The sequence below is a fragment of the Arachis duranensis genome, chromosome 3 (assembly GCF_000817695.3).
Source record: "Arachis duranensis cultivar V14167 chromosome 3, aradu.V14167.gnm2.J7QH, whole genome shotgun sequence".
In the NCBI taxonomy this organism is placed as follows: domain Eukaryota; kingdom Viridiplantae; phylum Streptophyta; class Magnoliopsida; order Fabales; family Fabaceae; genus Arachis; species Arachis duranensis.
The window spans coordinates 44,191,713-44,206,753 of NC_029774.3; positions in this window are offsets into that span (position 1 = coordinate 44,191,713).

The window sequence follows — 15,041 nt, forward strand, 5'->3', positions numbered from 1 at the left end:
TTTTTCATTAATTAAAAATTATCAAAATGAGAAGAATTAATTTTTTTTCTCTCTCTCAACTTTCACTCTTACTCTCTCGTCTTGTTCATCAAACCATTAACATCACAATTTGAATAGCTTAGAATATGAGATTTTTTTTAATATTGGCCTTTTATGATCATATGGTCCATTAGAATACTCATTTTGTGTGTTAGGCATTCTTTGTATTTACGAGAAAAAAATTTGATAGTATCATACTATCATGCATGAATTAAAATGTCCATTATAGATTGGAACTGTATGTCCAACTCATCTGGCTTAAATAAAATAGAGGAATGCTAGGTAAACAATGAACATCTTGAACAACATAAACAACTACTAATCAAATAAAAATACACCATACCCTAATTTAATACTACTAATTAAATTTAGGATTAATTACTCTTTTAACCTTATTAATTCACATTATTCACACATTGTTCAAAAATATTGTTGGTTACCTATACTTTCCAATAAAATATACTTCGTTGCGAACCAACTTAAATAAATCAAGTAGTTAGTTCACTTATTCACTTAAATAAGTATTAGAGATTCAGATTCTATTTTATACCAATAACTTATTGACTAGCAAAAAATCTTTAAATAAAATTCTGATTTGTGACGAATTAATCCTTAATCAATCAGATTAAAAAATACCATAAAAAATCTTATTTCATGGAACTTTCTTTCTCTTCTTTTATAGTTGTAATTAGAGTAGAGTAACAATAAAATTAAAAAATTTATTGTTGAGTCATGGTTAAAGTTGTTTATGTTAATAATTATTTATTTTTTATTTTTATTAAATAAATAAATAATTAATTTTGTTAGATAATTAACTAGGATACCAGCCAACTTGAACCAATTTTTTAAATTTCAAAAAACATGTGCCGTTGCGCTCTCTTTCGAAAAGAAACATTTCAAAACGTAGGAAAAAACATACAGTAACCCACATAAAAAAATTATTCATTTACTCAAAAAGAAACATCTGAACCCTGTAAACAAAATATCCATTTAATCAAAAAGAAACATCCAAAAAAATAATTAAAAAATTTCAAGAAAAAGGAATGCACACCGCCCGAAAAAAATCCTAAAATCTAGGAAAAAACATTTAGTAACCCACAAAAAAACATGGAAAGAAACATCCAAAATTCTGAAACAAAAACATTCATTTACTTGAAAAGAAACATTCGAAAAATATTTAAAGAATGCATATATACATAGTGAAACATCTAAAACTCACAAATGCTTTAAAATCACCTTCTATCAAAATGGACATGATTGAGGGTGGCTAGTGATGAGGTGATCAAGTTTGCTGCGTGAACGGTGCGGGTGAATACCCCTAATTTAACGGTAGTGGAGGGTAACATAGTGGCATACTACTTCATAGGTGACGACCGTGAGGACTCGGAATGCAGCGGCGGCGCGATAGGGTATTTGAGCCTATGCGATGTTAGTGTTGCAAGTGTGAGAAGTATTGAAGTTAGTCCCACATAAAAGAAAGCAATGAAGAGTGAGGAGTTTATAAGATGAGAGACCCATTAACTTGACACTTTAAGGTTTTGAGTTGGATGTGGTGTCTTCTCATCTTATGTTATCTCACTTGATTCCTCCCCGAAGTCTCCCCGGTTGTCGAGAGCTCTCCACGTTCGGCCCAACATGCGAGTGCTTCTATGTGACAATGGTGGAGGCTGCACGATGGTGAGGACATCGCCGACGTCAAAAGCAGGACCCTGATGTTGTAACGGAGAAGATGACCACACGATAGATGCCGGCAACGCGAAGTGGCTGCACACGACAAAAGGCCAAAACGGAAGTTGATTCGCACGAGAGGGTGACGCAATGGAGACACGACGATGGCTCGACGGCCGAGAGGAGGCAGACACCAAAGGTATTGTGGACAGGAGGAGAAGGAGTGAGAGAGAGTACGAGAGCACGTACAGGGAGTAGTTTATAGCTTAGAGTTGTATGACCCAGATATGGAAAGGGCACAAAAACAAATTTTTTGAATTTTTAAAATTTTTTGAATTTCAAAATTTGGATTATGGGAGAGTTACCTGAGTTGGCCTATACTACATTTGGCCTCCTATACTTTCTCATAAATAATTATTATAAGAAAAATATTGAAATTAATTTTTGTCAATACTAGCTAATTTTAGGGTTTAGTATTTATAATTTAGAATGTAAGGTTAAGAATTTATGATTTAGGGATCTAAAATTTAAGATAGGCAAAATAATTTTTTTTCCTCACGATATCCTCTAGTTTGGTAGGCCAATGATTGTTTGAGCTCCATTTAAAGGTCTGTCGCTGGCTAATAAATTATTACATGCATAAAAACAGGATTTGAACCCTAATAAATAAGCACGTGAACTAACTATTCCACCAACCTAAATTGATTTCCTAGTCTTACTCTTATTGCAATGCACAAATATTAAATTCAAAAAATATATGTACTGATATAATTAGGTCAGACCGTTATTTTATTTAGGGATGGCAATGGATCTCCATAAGGCAAGGATCCTATCACACTTCTCGTCCCCATTTAGTAAAATGTTCCATTTCTGCCTCATTTTCGACACGGATCCTGTTTATTTCTCTCCGCGAGAAAGGTGGATCCTCGCGAGCATCCATGGATATTAAGTTTTAAATTTTTTAAAAAATAATTAACACAACCATAATAAAATCCTATACAATTCAATCAAATAGATCAAATTTAAATATAATTTTGTATAATTTTCATCCCCAAACTATTTATTCATCTAAATTATCCTTAAATATATATAAAGACATTTAAATAAATGTTTTTTTGCAGATTCCATAAAGTGAGTACCTCAATCCTCGTTCTGTACCCATTTATTCGTGGAAGGAATCTCCATTTCTATAGAGATTTTGTATGGTTTTGTTAATCTCTCCGTTGCGAATAATTTCTGTGTCGATTAAAATTATTTTTTTTCCATCCCTAATTATATTTATATTCCTACACAACAATATTAGTGGTAACTAAAGGACAAAGGAAAGGGATAAAGATTGAGTAGCATCAAGAAATTCAGTTTAAGGCTACTTCAAAATTTGAAATTCTTAGCCGTATATATTTGTTCTTCTTGTTTGAATTCTGGTCGACTATTGGCGCCTCAGTTTGAAAATCTTGGGTGGACCACCATAGCATTATTTCAATTGTACATTTGTTCCATATCATTTCATTTGTTAGAGTTACTTCGTGCATTGATAATATCTGCGGTAGTTATTGAAATTACAAGAAAATACCAACGCTCGAATTGATTCTTCTAAAATTTCAAACCATGTATGAATATTTATCTATATATATAAATAAGAAATATATATATTCTACAAGACCTTTCTAGCAATGCTTTGCCTCTGCGTCTAAGATGAAATGCATACAATTGCATGTCGGGTGACATTTTAGAGTAACTTTAAGTGTTTTTACGTATACTATTGAATAATTTTTTATTTTAGTAATTTCTTTCATAAAAGTTACCGTTAGTTTAACTTAAAATTTTATGTCTTTATAGATTATTTATGTAATATTTTATGTTAATCAAACTTCATTTTTATACGATTTTTTATGTACTTCAAAACCAAAATAAAATGTGTTTAATATATAATATACACACACAGACAGACATACATACATACACGAAAGACTTTAATTTAGAGTTGTTTGATTTTCCATCTTTATAAAATTTGTCGACAAATAATCTTTATATCCTAAATTTGTCAAATGGTGTAAAAATAAAGGTTAACTTAAAATTACCCTTATACAATGTATTCATTGACAAAAGTGCCTCTAAATAGAAATATTGTTTTAAAAGTAAAATGAGCCTTTTTTTATATTATTTAACATATAATTTTAGACACCTCAAATCTTTCTAAATTTACCTTTAATGGGAATTTCGCTCCACAATCTTCAGCACAATTACTAAAGAACAAGTTCAATCCATATATCATAAAGACATTTTAGTAGATAGTTTAGTTTATTGTAAGAATTTCCTGAGTTTAAGTCATATTCTTTAGGGTAATTTATATAGATAAATTGAATGAGAAAGAAAATGATACAAATGTCTTAAATTGAGTTTTGTTACAAATATTTTGTTTGATTTTTTATGTAATTCAAATAAAATAAATTTAATTTATAATTTTTTAACATAAATCGAATAAACTTAATTTAATTTACTATTCATATAGCATATATATATGTAAATCGAATTCAATTAATTCAATTTACATGGAAAAAGTGTAAATCGAATTTATTTGAGTCGATTTACATATTTAGTCAAACGAGACATGCATGTAACGAAATTCAGTTTAGGATATTTGTGTAATTTTTTTCATTTAATTTATCTATGTAAATTAGGTTCTGTTTTTAAATATTATAAGGAGATGTGTGATTCTCTTTAATATTTTCCTATATGTGAGTTTAACATTGCTGTAGAAAATTTTTTTTTTTTGTCAGAACACATAAAACGGTGGAAACATCTTGTATGTAGTTAAAACTTTTTATGGTTAAAGCGAAAATGGCGTTGCCATTTTGTGTAGAAATAAATATTAAAAAAAAGTGATAGAAGTAGAAATTAGCTTTGCCGTTTTGTGATTGAATAATTTTTTTAATTAAAAAATAGAAAATAGCAATGCTGTTTTGTATTGACACGAATTTTAAAGTTAAAGATGATTAAAACGGTGCTGATGTTTTGCGAAAAAGTGAAAACGTTGTTGACGTTTTGTATTGGTATGAATAAAAAAATATAAAATCAACTATAAAAGAAACGTTGGAGTTATGCTGAAAACACTTTGAGCAAAGCAGAAAGTGAACAAAACAAAATTTTTCGTCTTTAAATTTTGAGAGAGCTCAAAGATCTTACCTCTTTAGCAGTTGAAGTTGCTTTGCATTTGTTGATTGAAAAAAGTTGTAAGTAAATATAGTGAGCGTATAAAATGGAAAGTTGTGTTAGTTTAAGAATATATTTCAAAAGTCAGATTTTGCAGGATACACATGAGGGTGTGAGTTTTTTGTGTCAGAATCTGTGTTATTTTTGTTCCTCTTTCAATAACATATGAAGGATTTAAGAGTGTACTTTGTCAGACTGTAGATCATCAAGGTCTGAAGAGAGTGACAAATATTTTGTACAGACAGCCTGCACTAGTATTTGGTGATTTCATTCAATTTCAAATAATGCATGTGGCTAATGAACAGTATCGAAAGTGATGAAGAGTTTGGAGGTAATTATCAAGTTGTTAGTCCAACTGAAGATGTGGAAGAAGATGATATATCAGTTGAGGGAGATGTGGCAGATGTTGCTCATGCACTAGTGGATCAACATTCATCTGAAAAGCCATTGTTTATGCATAATTTGAATCTTGATGCCATACATGCACCAGGCTCACACAAAGAGCAACGCCAAAGGAGCATCCATATCTTTACAATTATACCTCGATGCCCGACATAAGAATCGATACATGTGTGTAAGGCAAGTTGAACCCCAACTAAATTTCTGAATCTGAGAAAAATCACGCAGTAACGGCAAATACTTTCAGGCAAATACTTACTCGATCAGTCAAATATTGGCAACGCTTTAGGGTGCAGAACCATACCAACTTAATTCTGTTTCTTTTATGGTGTCATTCGAGCTAAGAGCACTACCAAATTGGGTCATGCACTCGTTCTCCAATCCCCTTGTGCTATGGTTAGTTGATCTATTCACTGGCAAGTCGTGAGTTCGGAGTCCGAAAATCATGGCAACATCTTTCAAGTTAATCGTGCACTTGCCGTGTGGAAGATGAAACGTGTGCATCTCAGGACGCCACCTTTCAATCAGTGCGTCTATAGTCAGACTGTGAGACAAGATCTTCCCAATCTGAGATATATGATAGAACCCACTCTCTCTTAGTTGTTTCTCCACCCGAATATCATATGTGTCTACTTGGCGTGTCTCGTGTGCAAATTTCTTAAACCCTAAAAACAAAAGTAACAACTACCAGTCAATAACCAGAACTAATCAATAATTATAATTACTAAATTAATACTCTGTTTAGTAACAAATATAATTAATAATTACTAAAAATCTAAATAATTTATAATTACTAACTGAATTACTAATTATTAAGCACAACAGTGAATACAAAAATTATTTATATATACATAATGTTAAAGATATTCTGATATACGCTTGTCAGCACGTGTGATGTTAGTTTTTCTATCTTTATCTTTAACTCTGCAGTAAAAATAAATATACAAACCATTACTTAGATTTTCCTTTTCTTTAACTAAAAACATTAATATTAATAACTCTGAATCTATTTATTAAAAACATATCCTAAGTATTAATAATTATTCGATCTAAATATGATTTTCTTATTTTGAATAAATATTGCAAAAAAAGGCCTAAAATTAGTAAACATAGCTATCATTTAATAAGAATAATTCTGTTTTCCAATAAATAACTAAAATAAAAAGCCTAACAACATATATTAATAATTAAAAATAATTCAATTTTATTATTAAAAACTAAATCACTACACATATAATTAAAACTGAAACATCTAACATTTTGTATAAAAAACTTTCTAAAAATAAATAATTATGTGTTTAACCCAAAAACATAAATCACTAAAAAATTAGACACTAACAAGTATTAGATAAATAATTCTTTTTTGAAATAAATTATTTAAAATAAAACTAAAATTACTAAATAATTATGTTTTTTAAATATTTAAAATATAACTAAAATTATTAAAAAGTCTGTTTTTTAAAAAAATTAAAACAAAACTAAAATTACTAAAACGGGCTATTTTTCCAAAAAATTATATAAAATGAAACTAAAATTAATAAATTTTTTTAAAACAATTAATTAAACTAAAACTAAAATTAAAAATGTATATATATACTAACATCCAATTAATACTATACACTAACAACAATTTATTAATATTAACAACTAATACTACTATTATAACTATAACAAATAAAATATATTCTCTAACTACTCCTAATCAATTAACAACTGATTTATTTATCTACTAAACAAAAATTAATTTAAAAAAAAATTATATACTGTTTGTTTCTAAAACTTTTAGTTCAAAAAAAATAAGATTAACTCTAACTAATTACTAATAAAACATATAAAGTATGTAACTTTTTTCTATGTACGAGGCTATTATTTTTTTTTGTTGAATGATAAAAATCAATTTTCAACTTTTAGATTTATTTTTTAAAATGGATGAGACAATAGAGATGAGGATAAAAACCGGAGAAGAAAGAATGAACGAGGAAAAGAAGGGTTGACTTTTTGGTTAATGTGTGAGAATTAAAAGAAAAAGAATTGTCACGTGTCGACCATGTAGGACAAAACATTGGTAACGTTTTGCACAAAATGTCAGCACCATTGTCTACTTAACGGCGTCGATATTTTCGTCGCTAATACTGATGGTTCTCATAGCGCCGTTAATCTCACTTGCTGAGTCATTTTAGTGGCTAACACCACTCTCAGCCCAACATTTAAAAAAAATTCTGGAAATTACCCTATTCTTTATTTTGACAAAATTATTAATACCGTGTTCATTACTTAAATGGGTTTTCAAAGTGAATTTGTACATATAAAACAATTTTTAATCAAGAGTATATATAAATAATTTATAAGTTTAATCTTAAAAAATTGGTAATTTTCTTTAAAAAAATAATTGGACAACTTATTATTCTTCAAATAGTAACACTTTTTTGAAAAAATAAAAAATGTTCAAAAAGAGAAAGTCATCAGAAAAAGGAAGAGAGCGCGCGAATGCATGAGTGATGATTGCGGGTACGTGAATACTTAGAGATGTGTAGATGCAATGTTAAGCATATTTGCATTTAGCATAACATATCAGATGGGACAGATAAGACTTGTATCTATCGGAATCGGATGACTATAAGGTTCTTTTATATATTTATTTCTTTTCCCTTCTAATTATTATTATTTGGTACATCCATGTGTTTATTCCGTTCCCTACAACTACCAAGTGGCGGACAAACCAACGAACCTTCCCCTAAGGGACACACACTACAATTTGCCATAGTTTTCTACTTTTCTTGTATCACATTCTTATTTTATTTTGTTTCATCTGCCTTTTGCTTCACTTTTCAAGATTATGACTTGTTCTAGTTTCCTTTGTATGATAAGCAAGGGTCTGGTTAATAAATAACTCAACAATTGAAATGTAATATTTTTCTAATTTTAAATTAAAATTTTACTCCCAATATTTAAAAAAATATATTTTTTAAAATTTATCAAAAATTTTAAAAATATCTTACATTTTATTTTTTTTTAATTTTATCCCAAAAATTTTCGATTTGTATTAAATATATCTCTAATAGCTAATTTTTAAAAAGTTTAGGACCAATCCAACAATAATGTATGATAACTGCTTCGAGGGTTACCAGCAACTGGGTTGTTTAGGTCCAGACTCCTTTTGGAGCAGCGTCCGATGTCTACTGGTGTCAAGGTGCCGTCGTCTGAGTTCCTCGTGAGGAATGGCGGGTGGTACCTGCAAGGGATTCCTATGCTTAAGTTAGTAAGGGTTTTAGGTAAGTTTTTAGTAGATTTGGTTCGAAGTATATCTGAAGGTGTCAGTGTATTTATAGTGGTAGATGTAGAGTCGATAACCACCTTTTAGAGTAGTTCCACCTTTAATGGTGGATAACCGTTCTTTTTTGTTAGGAAAATTGTTGAGATCTCCTTTTTAGATGAGCAGCAGAGATTGTAGGAGTTAGTTACTGATTCGAGCAAGTAAGGCTTGCACAACAGCATCTCGCCCGACCTCTATGAAGTTGGGCATGTGTCGATCTAACTGATATTTGTTGATTGGGCTTTGCTTATTTTGGGCCTAACTAAGTAGTGGGCCAGGGTATGAAAATGCCCCCAACTTGAGACCGATCTTCATTAGATCGGTCTCAGAAATTTACAGATTGGTTTGGACTTATTATGATGTCAGTTTATCACGTCGGGTAAACCGCCTTTCAAGGAGTTAGGTCGGGTACTCGATGTGTTTACGAATTTGAAGCGTTCTGTGTTTTCATGCTCATTCGCACATTCCGTATGATTATTTTGATAATCGTGTGTATCATAAATGGGGGGATGAATTTATCATTCTGCCCCTAGAGTCTTATAAATACTCAATCCCTTTTCTCTTTCTTCTTTTCACTTCTTCTTCCGAAACTTCTTTCTTCATTATCTCTCAAGGCTTTTTATTTCATTGTAACCCCATTCCCATTTTCTTTTCAAGATTTTTGCTATCTTGAATTTCTACTTCAGATTTTTGCTCGTGTTTGTTCTAAGGCTTCTGAAACATTCGTGTTTTGCTGTCACATGCATTCTTTCATTTGTTCCTCCTTCAAGGTTGGTCTCGCCTTTCTTGTTTTGTTTCTGTATCCATGTTTCTTGGTGGATAATGTGCTTCTGATGTTGTCGTTGCTAATGTTTGTGAAAAAAGGTTTCTTAGTGGTAGTTATCAATGTTCCTTTGAAAATGTATCTTTTGCGTTCTTATCTTTCTTTGAAAATTATTCTTCTGCTATGGATTTGTGTTTTAAATGCGGGGCTTTATTTTGTGTCCCAAATGGTGCCATTTTTTCTTCTGAAATGGTGCAATTTCAAGCTCTAGTAATGTGGTTTATTTGCTATGTTCGCAAGAGGGTTTTAGAACTATGGAGTTCTTTTGTTGAAGGTGACCCAACCTCTTGTGGACTTGGCTGAATGTGTGTGTTGTTGTACCCGAGTTTCTGATTTGTAGTGATGATTTTCTTTTGCTATATTATAGGTATAACTTTATGTCTCGCTCAGTAATACTCAACATATCTTTCAAAGTTCCATCCGACCTAGACTGGGTAGATATTGCTATGCTTTCTGCTATCCCTGTAATTAATAATGAATATATCCAAATTTTTCGTAGATAACATAGGCTGTGTAAAGATCGGGAAGATGAGGATAAATATGATATTGTGATTGCTGATCCTGAAGAGAAATTTTATTTTTCCTGACTTGATAATTCGAAACGTCATTTCATTTATGTATGAGTGCTTTTACTAGGATAGGGGTGAGTCTTCCTTTTTCTGATTTTGAATCTGAAATTTTCCATCTCTGTAAAGTTGTCCCTTCTCAATTCCACCCTAATTCTTGAGGTTTTATGAAAAATTATCAACTAATAAGTCGAGAACTTTACTACATTTATCCTCCAAAGTTTTCTATCTTTTTCTACTCACCAAATCATTCAATTCCGAGAAATAGGGTTGGATTTTCTTCTGAGTTGTTCAAGGAAGAAAGGTTTTTTCATTTTTTATGATTCTTTTCATGATTTCAAAAATTAGTTTTTCAGGATCCTATCTATTGAGGGTGTCTGACCTTTCTTTCTAAATGAGAGAGATGGAACATTTTTAGTCTGTACTGGGAGGAGTTCTCCACAATTATAAAATAAAAACTCGAGGACTTAGACGAGGTTGAAGAGTGTGTAGTAGCCTTGTTCCAAGAATATTGGGGCCGAGCTCCCAACCTTGATACCAAGAAATTTCTGGTAAGAAAGTCGAGCTATGTTCGTACCGAGCTAGGTAGTACTTCTTTGCACTTTTGTAGATACCTTTTTGTTGGTATTTATTATGCTTATGTAACCTAAATTTGATGACCTCTTCTCTGACTTGATAGACTTCTTTTAAATGTCTCTTGCGGGAGGATTTGGTTATGCCACCTCTTGAAAATCCTCCAGCTATCATGTGAACGTGTTTATTAGGAGTTCAGGGTGGCCGATCGCGTCAATTTCTGCCTTCTTCCTCTCTTTTCTGTAACCCTTGATCATATGATCTTTTCGCCAAGTATCTCTCCAATGACCTTCCTTGGCCAATTTTTCTATCACATTTTTCAAGTTGTAACAATCATTGGTGGAATGTTCGTATATCTTGTGGTACTCACAATATTCTGTCTGACTCTCACCTTTTTTTATTGATGGGATGAGAAGGTGGAAGCTTCTCGGTATGGCAGATCTCCCTATAAATGTCGACAAGGGAAACTCATAGTGAGGTGTAGTTGTGATACCTTCGAGATTTATCCGAGTTGTATTCATTTGTTTTCTTTGCTTTGTTCTCTTTATCTCGATCCTGGTAATGAGGGTTTTGCCTCAGGATAGGTTCTCTTAGTCGGAAATTTTCTTCCATGTTGATATGTTTTTCTGCTCATTTTTACACTTCGTACAAGGAAGTCGGGTGCTTTTTTGATATGGATAGGGAGAATGGTCCTTCTTTGAGGCCATTAACTAGCCCCATTATGACCGTTTCTATTGGAAAGTTTTGAATTTTCAGGTAGGCTTTGTTGAATCTTTCCGTATAAGCTCAGAGAGTTTCTCTGACTTCTTGCTTGACCCCAAGGTGACTTCTAGCGTGTTTAAGTTTATCTTTCTAGATGGAGAATCGGGTAAGGAAATTCCTTGCATGGTCGTCGAAATAAGTTATAAAATGGGGTGGTAGACTATCGAACCATCCATTTCATTGCCACCTTGGTTAACGTCGTCGGGAAAGCGTTGCAACGAGTTGCATCCGACACATTGGCAAAGTACATTCGGCTTTTAAAGTTACTTAGATGGTGTCTCAGGTCGTCGTTCCATCATAGAGGACCATGCCGGGGCTTTTAAAGTTTTAGAGAACTCTAGTCCGCATGATCTCTTCAAGGAATGGATCTTTTCCTCTCAATGGGTGTCTTCTCGATCTGCATGGTTGTTTCAACCTCTAAGGTTAGCTTCCAGTTTTAAAATATTTTCTTCTAATTTTCTTCGTCGTCATACTTCTCTTCTAAGGTCTCTTTTTGATTCTCATTGTCGCTCTAGCTCTTGCTCAAGCTGCTCCAGTCGTCCCTGGTGTCCATGCATTAGACCCAAAAGCTCTACTGGGCTCTAGATGAATTTTTGAATGTATTCTTCTAGGTTGGGGGTTTCGTGAAATCTCCTTCCCATTGTTGCCATCTGCTCCATCTCGCCATGGAGGTAGTACGAGTGCACAATCATCGTTGTGCTATTCTGGCTCAGATTCAGATGTTGTATGTCCGTCTTCCGGACGATCATCCGTCATGATTGGATGTAGACTTGTGGGTCCTCAACAACGACACTAATGTTCCGAGGATTACCTGAAACTAGGTTGCTTGTAGGCCTGAACATGAGGTCTAGACTCCTTTTGAGGCAAGATCCGACATCTACTAGTGTCAAGGTACCACTGTCCGAGTTCTTCGTGAGGAGGTGTGGGTGGTACCTTCAAGGGACTCTGATGCTTAAGCTAGCAAGAGTTTTAGGCAGATTTTTAGTAGATTGGGTTCGAAATGTACCTGAGGGTATCAGTGTATTTATAGTGGTAGATGTAGAGTCGATAACCACTTTTTAGAGTAATTCCACTTTTAATGGTGGATAACCGTTTTTTTTTTGTTAGAAAAGTTGTTGATATCTCCTTTCTAGATGAGTAGGAGAGATTATAGGAGTTAGTTATTAATTCGATCAAGTTGATGTCTGTTGATTGGGCTTTGTTTATTTTGAATCTGGCTAAATAGTGAATCAGCGTATGAACAATAACTAAGTTTAATTTGTTTGTGTCGAAGATTATTCTTATAAAATTATTGCCAAATTGGTCATAATTTTTTTAAAAAATTAATCGTTAGAACGTAAATTTGACGCAAATCAAAACTTTTAGAACAAAATTAAAATAAAATAAAATAAATATCTATACAAATTTATATAAATTCAAAAATAATTAAAAAATTGTACTGGATAAATAAAAAAGTTTTATACTTGTACATTGTGATTAAAGTTAAATGTGTTTCTAAAACCAATATTTTTCAAAATTATATTTTTTTAAAATTAAAAAATTTAATATAACTTAATATATTAAAAATAAAATACTACAAATTACTCCTTACTATTATGTTATTATTATCATTTTAACTGTCAATAGAACCAAGTTTACCAAACACTATTTGTTTATTATAATAAGGATAGCAAGATTTTATGCGAACGATATGCAACAAATCTAGACTTTGGGTATTTGAAAAATTTTGGGAGTACTCTACATTATGGCCATAGCGAGATAGAGGCTATTAGCAAGGAGTTCGATAATTAAATTAATGAAAAATAATAGGTAAATGAGATACTGATTAATATTAAATTAGCTTTTACTGCTTAACTCATCTGTAACTACACTGAATCACATCAAATAATACTACGATAAATCAGTTATCGTTCCTATAAAGATTAATAAATTAAACAAGCAATGATCAATTAGTTATTTTAGTTATACAATTCAAATTTTAATAATGAATAATTGATAATATGACTAAAATTTAAATGACTTGATAAAAAAGTAAATAAAATGACTTAAATGTAAATAAGAAAAATGTAAATGACTGGAACTTAAATTGTATAAATGCAATAACTGAAATATAAATAGCAAGAATTAAAATGAATAAAAGCAATAATAAAGTGCAAGGAAAAGAATCAACCTAATTGCATCAATTAAAGACAATTCTAAAGTAAGATAAGAAGATAATGATGAAAAAAACATTGGGGTAAAAAAATGTTGAATTCCGAGAATCAATAGCTTTCATTTTCATTTCAATCATGTAATTATTGATCTCTTGTCAAATTATAAGTAATCGAATTTCAATTCGTTGATAATTCAATTTCTCTTAACTTGATTGATCAATTGCCAATTTCTTGATCAATTGCTCATGAGAAGAGATAAAGCATATTCTCTGACTTATCACCAAACAATTCTTCAAGATTTAGATAGGATTAATTTAATGTCACATATCAAATTCAGATCCATAATCATGAGAATTGAGAGAAAGAGTTTTTAAACTTGATTTTATGAATTCACTTTTTTAAGTGATCATAAAACCCAATTTGGATCTAAATTATCTTCCGATAGATTTAGATCATTGATGAAGAATAAAAACTCTTTCTAAAGAGACGATTGAAAGATGAATTGAAGATGAAGAATCCATCACATTAATCCATTGAAATTCAACAAAGCTCTCTTTTCCCAATGAAGGGAGGATTAGCTACTCACTATGAAATATAGACACTTCTCTGATTTATCGTGTCCACATATCGGACACATTTCAAACACGATACTCATTGACACTCGTTCGACATGCGTGTCTTCTATGTCCAAAACGTGTCTTAATAAAAGATAAAAAATTCTTCTCCAAATACATTTAGACACACATAAATGCCATCACGTGTCAGCGTGTCCAATCTTATTCTTAACATATATTCTTAAAATGAGTTTATATTCAGTCTTATTTTTAATATATATTTTTAAAATGAGTTTAGAAATAGTATATATTATTAATTATTAAAAAAATATATTTTAAATACTTTATATAATTAAAAATTAATTTATATTTTAAAATCAATAAAATACCAAAATATTATTATAATTTAGGATAAAAAACGCATATAAGTCGAGGACAGATTTTAATTACGCAATTCAGCCAAACCAGATTCTCATTCATCAATCAACCAAAACACACTATAATGTAATTCGAAGCAACAAAATTCGAATTAGATTTGTTCATAATTCGAATCTCCTTGGCTCGAATTATGACCTACCATCGAATCAAGTTGCCACGAATTACACAACCATAATTTAAATTTAGTCAATTCGAATTACATGCATTTCGTGATATAAGGAAAGTTCGAATGGTATCAATTCGAATTACTCTTTTTTGCATGTGTGCCACTGGCGGAGGAAAGAGAGACTTAAAAGTGTTAAAGATGAAGGACTGAGAAGCTGATGACAAAGCAGCGCTCTGCCTCTCACCCAATGTTCTGTGTTCTATCATAAAAGCAATTAAGAGTTAACTGCAAGAGTAATTACATATTAATTAGAATTTTTATTTAACTCTTATTATTAAAAAAATTTAAATATTTTTATTTAATACATATAAATAAATACATTTAAAATTTAAATATTTTATATTTTTAATACAAAATTTAAATTTATAAATTTA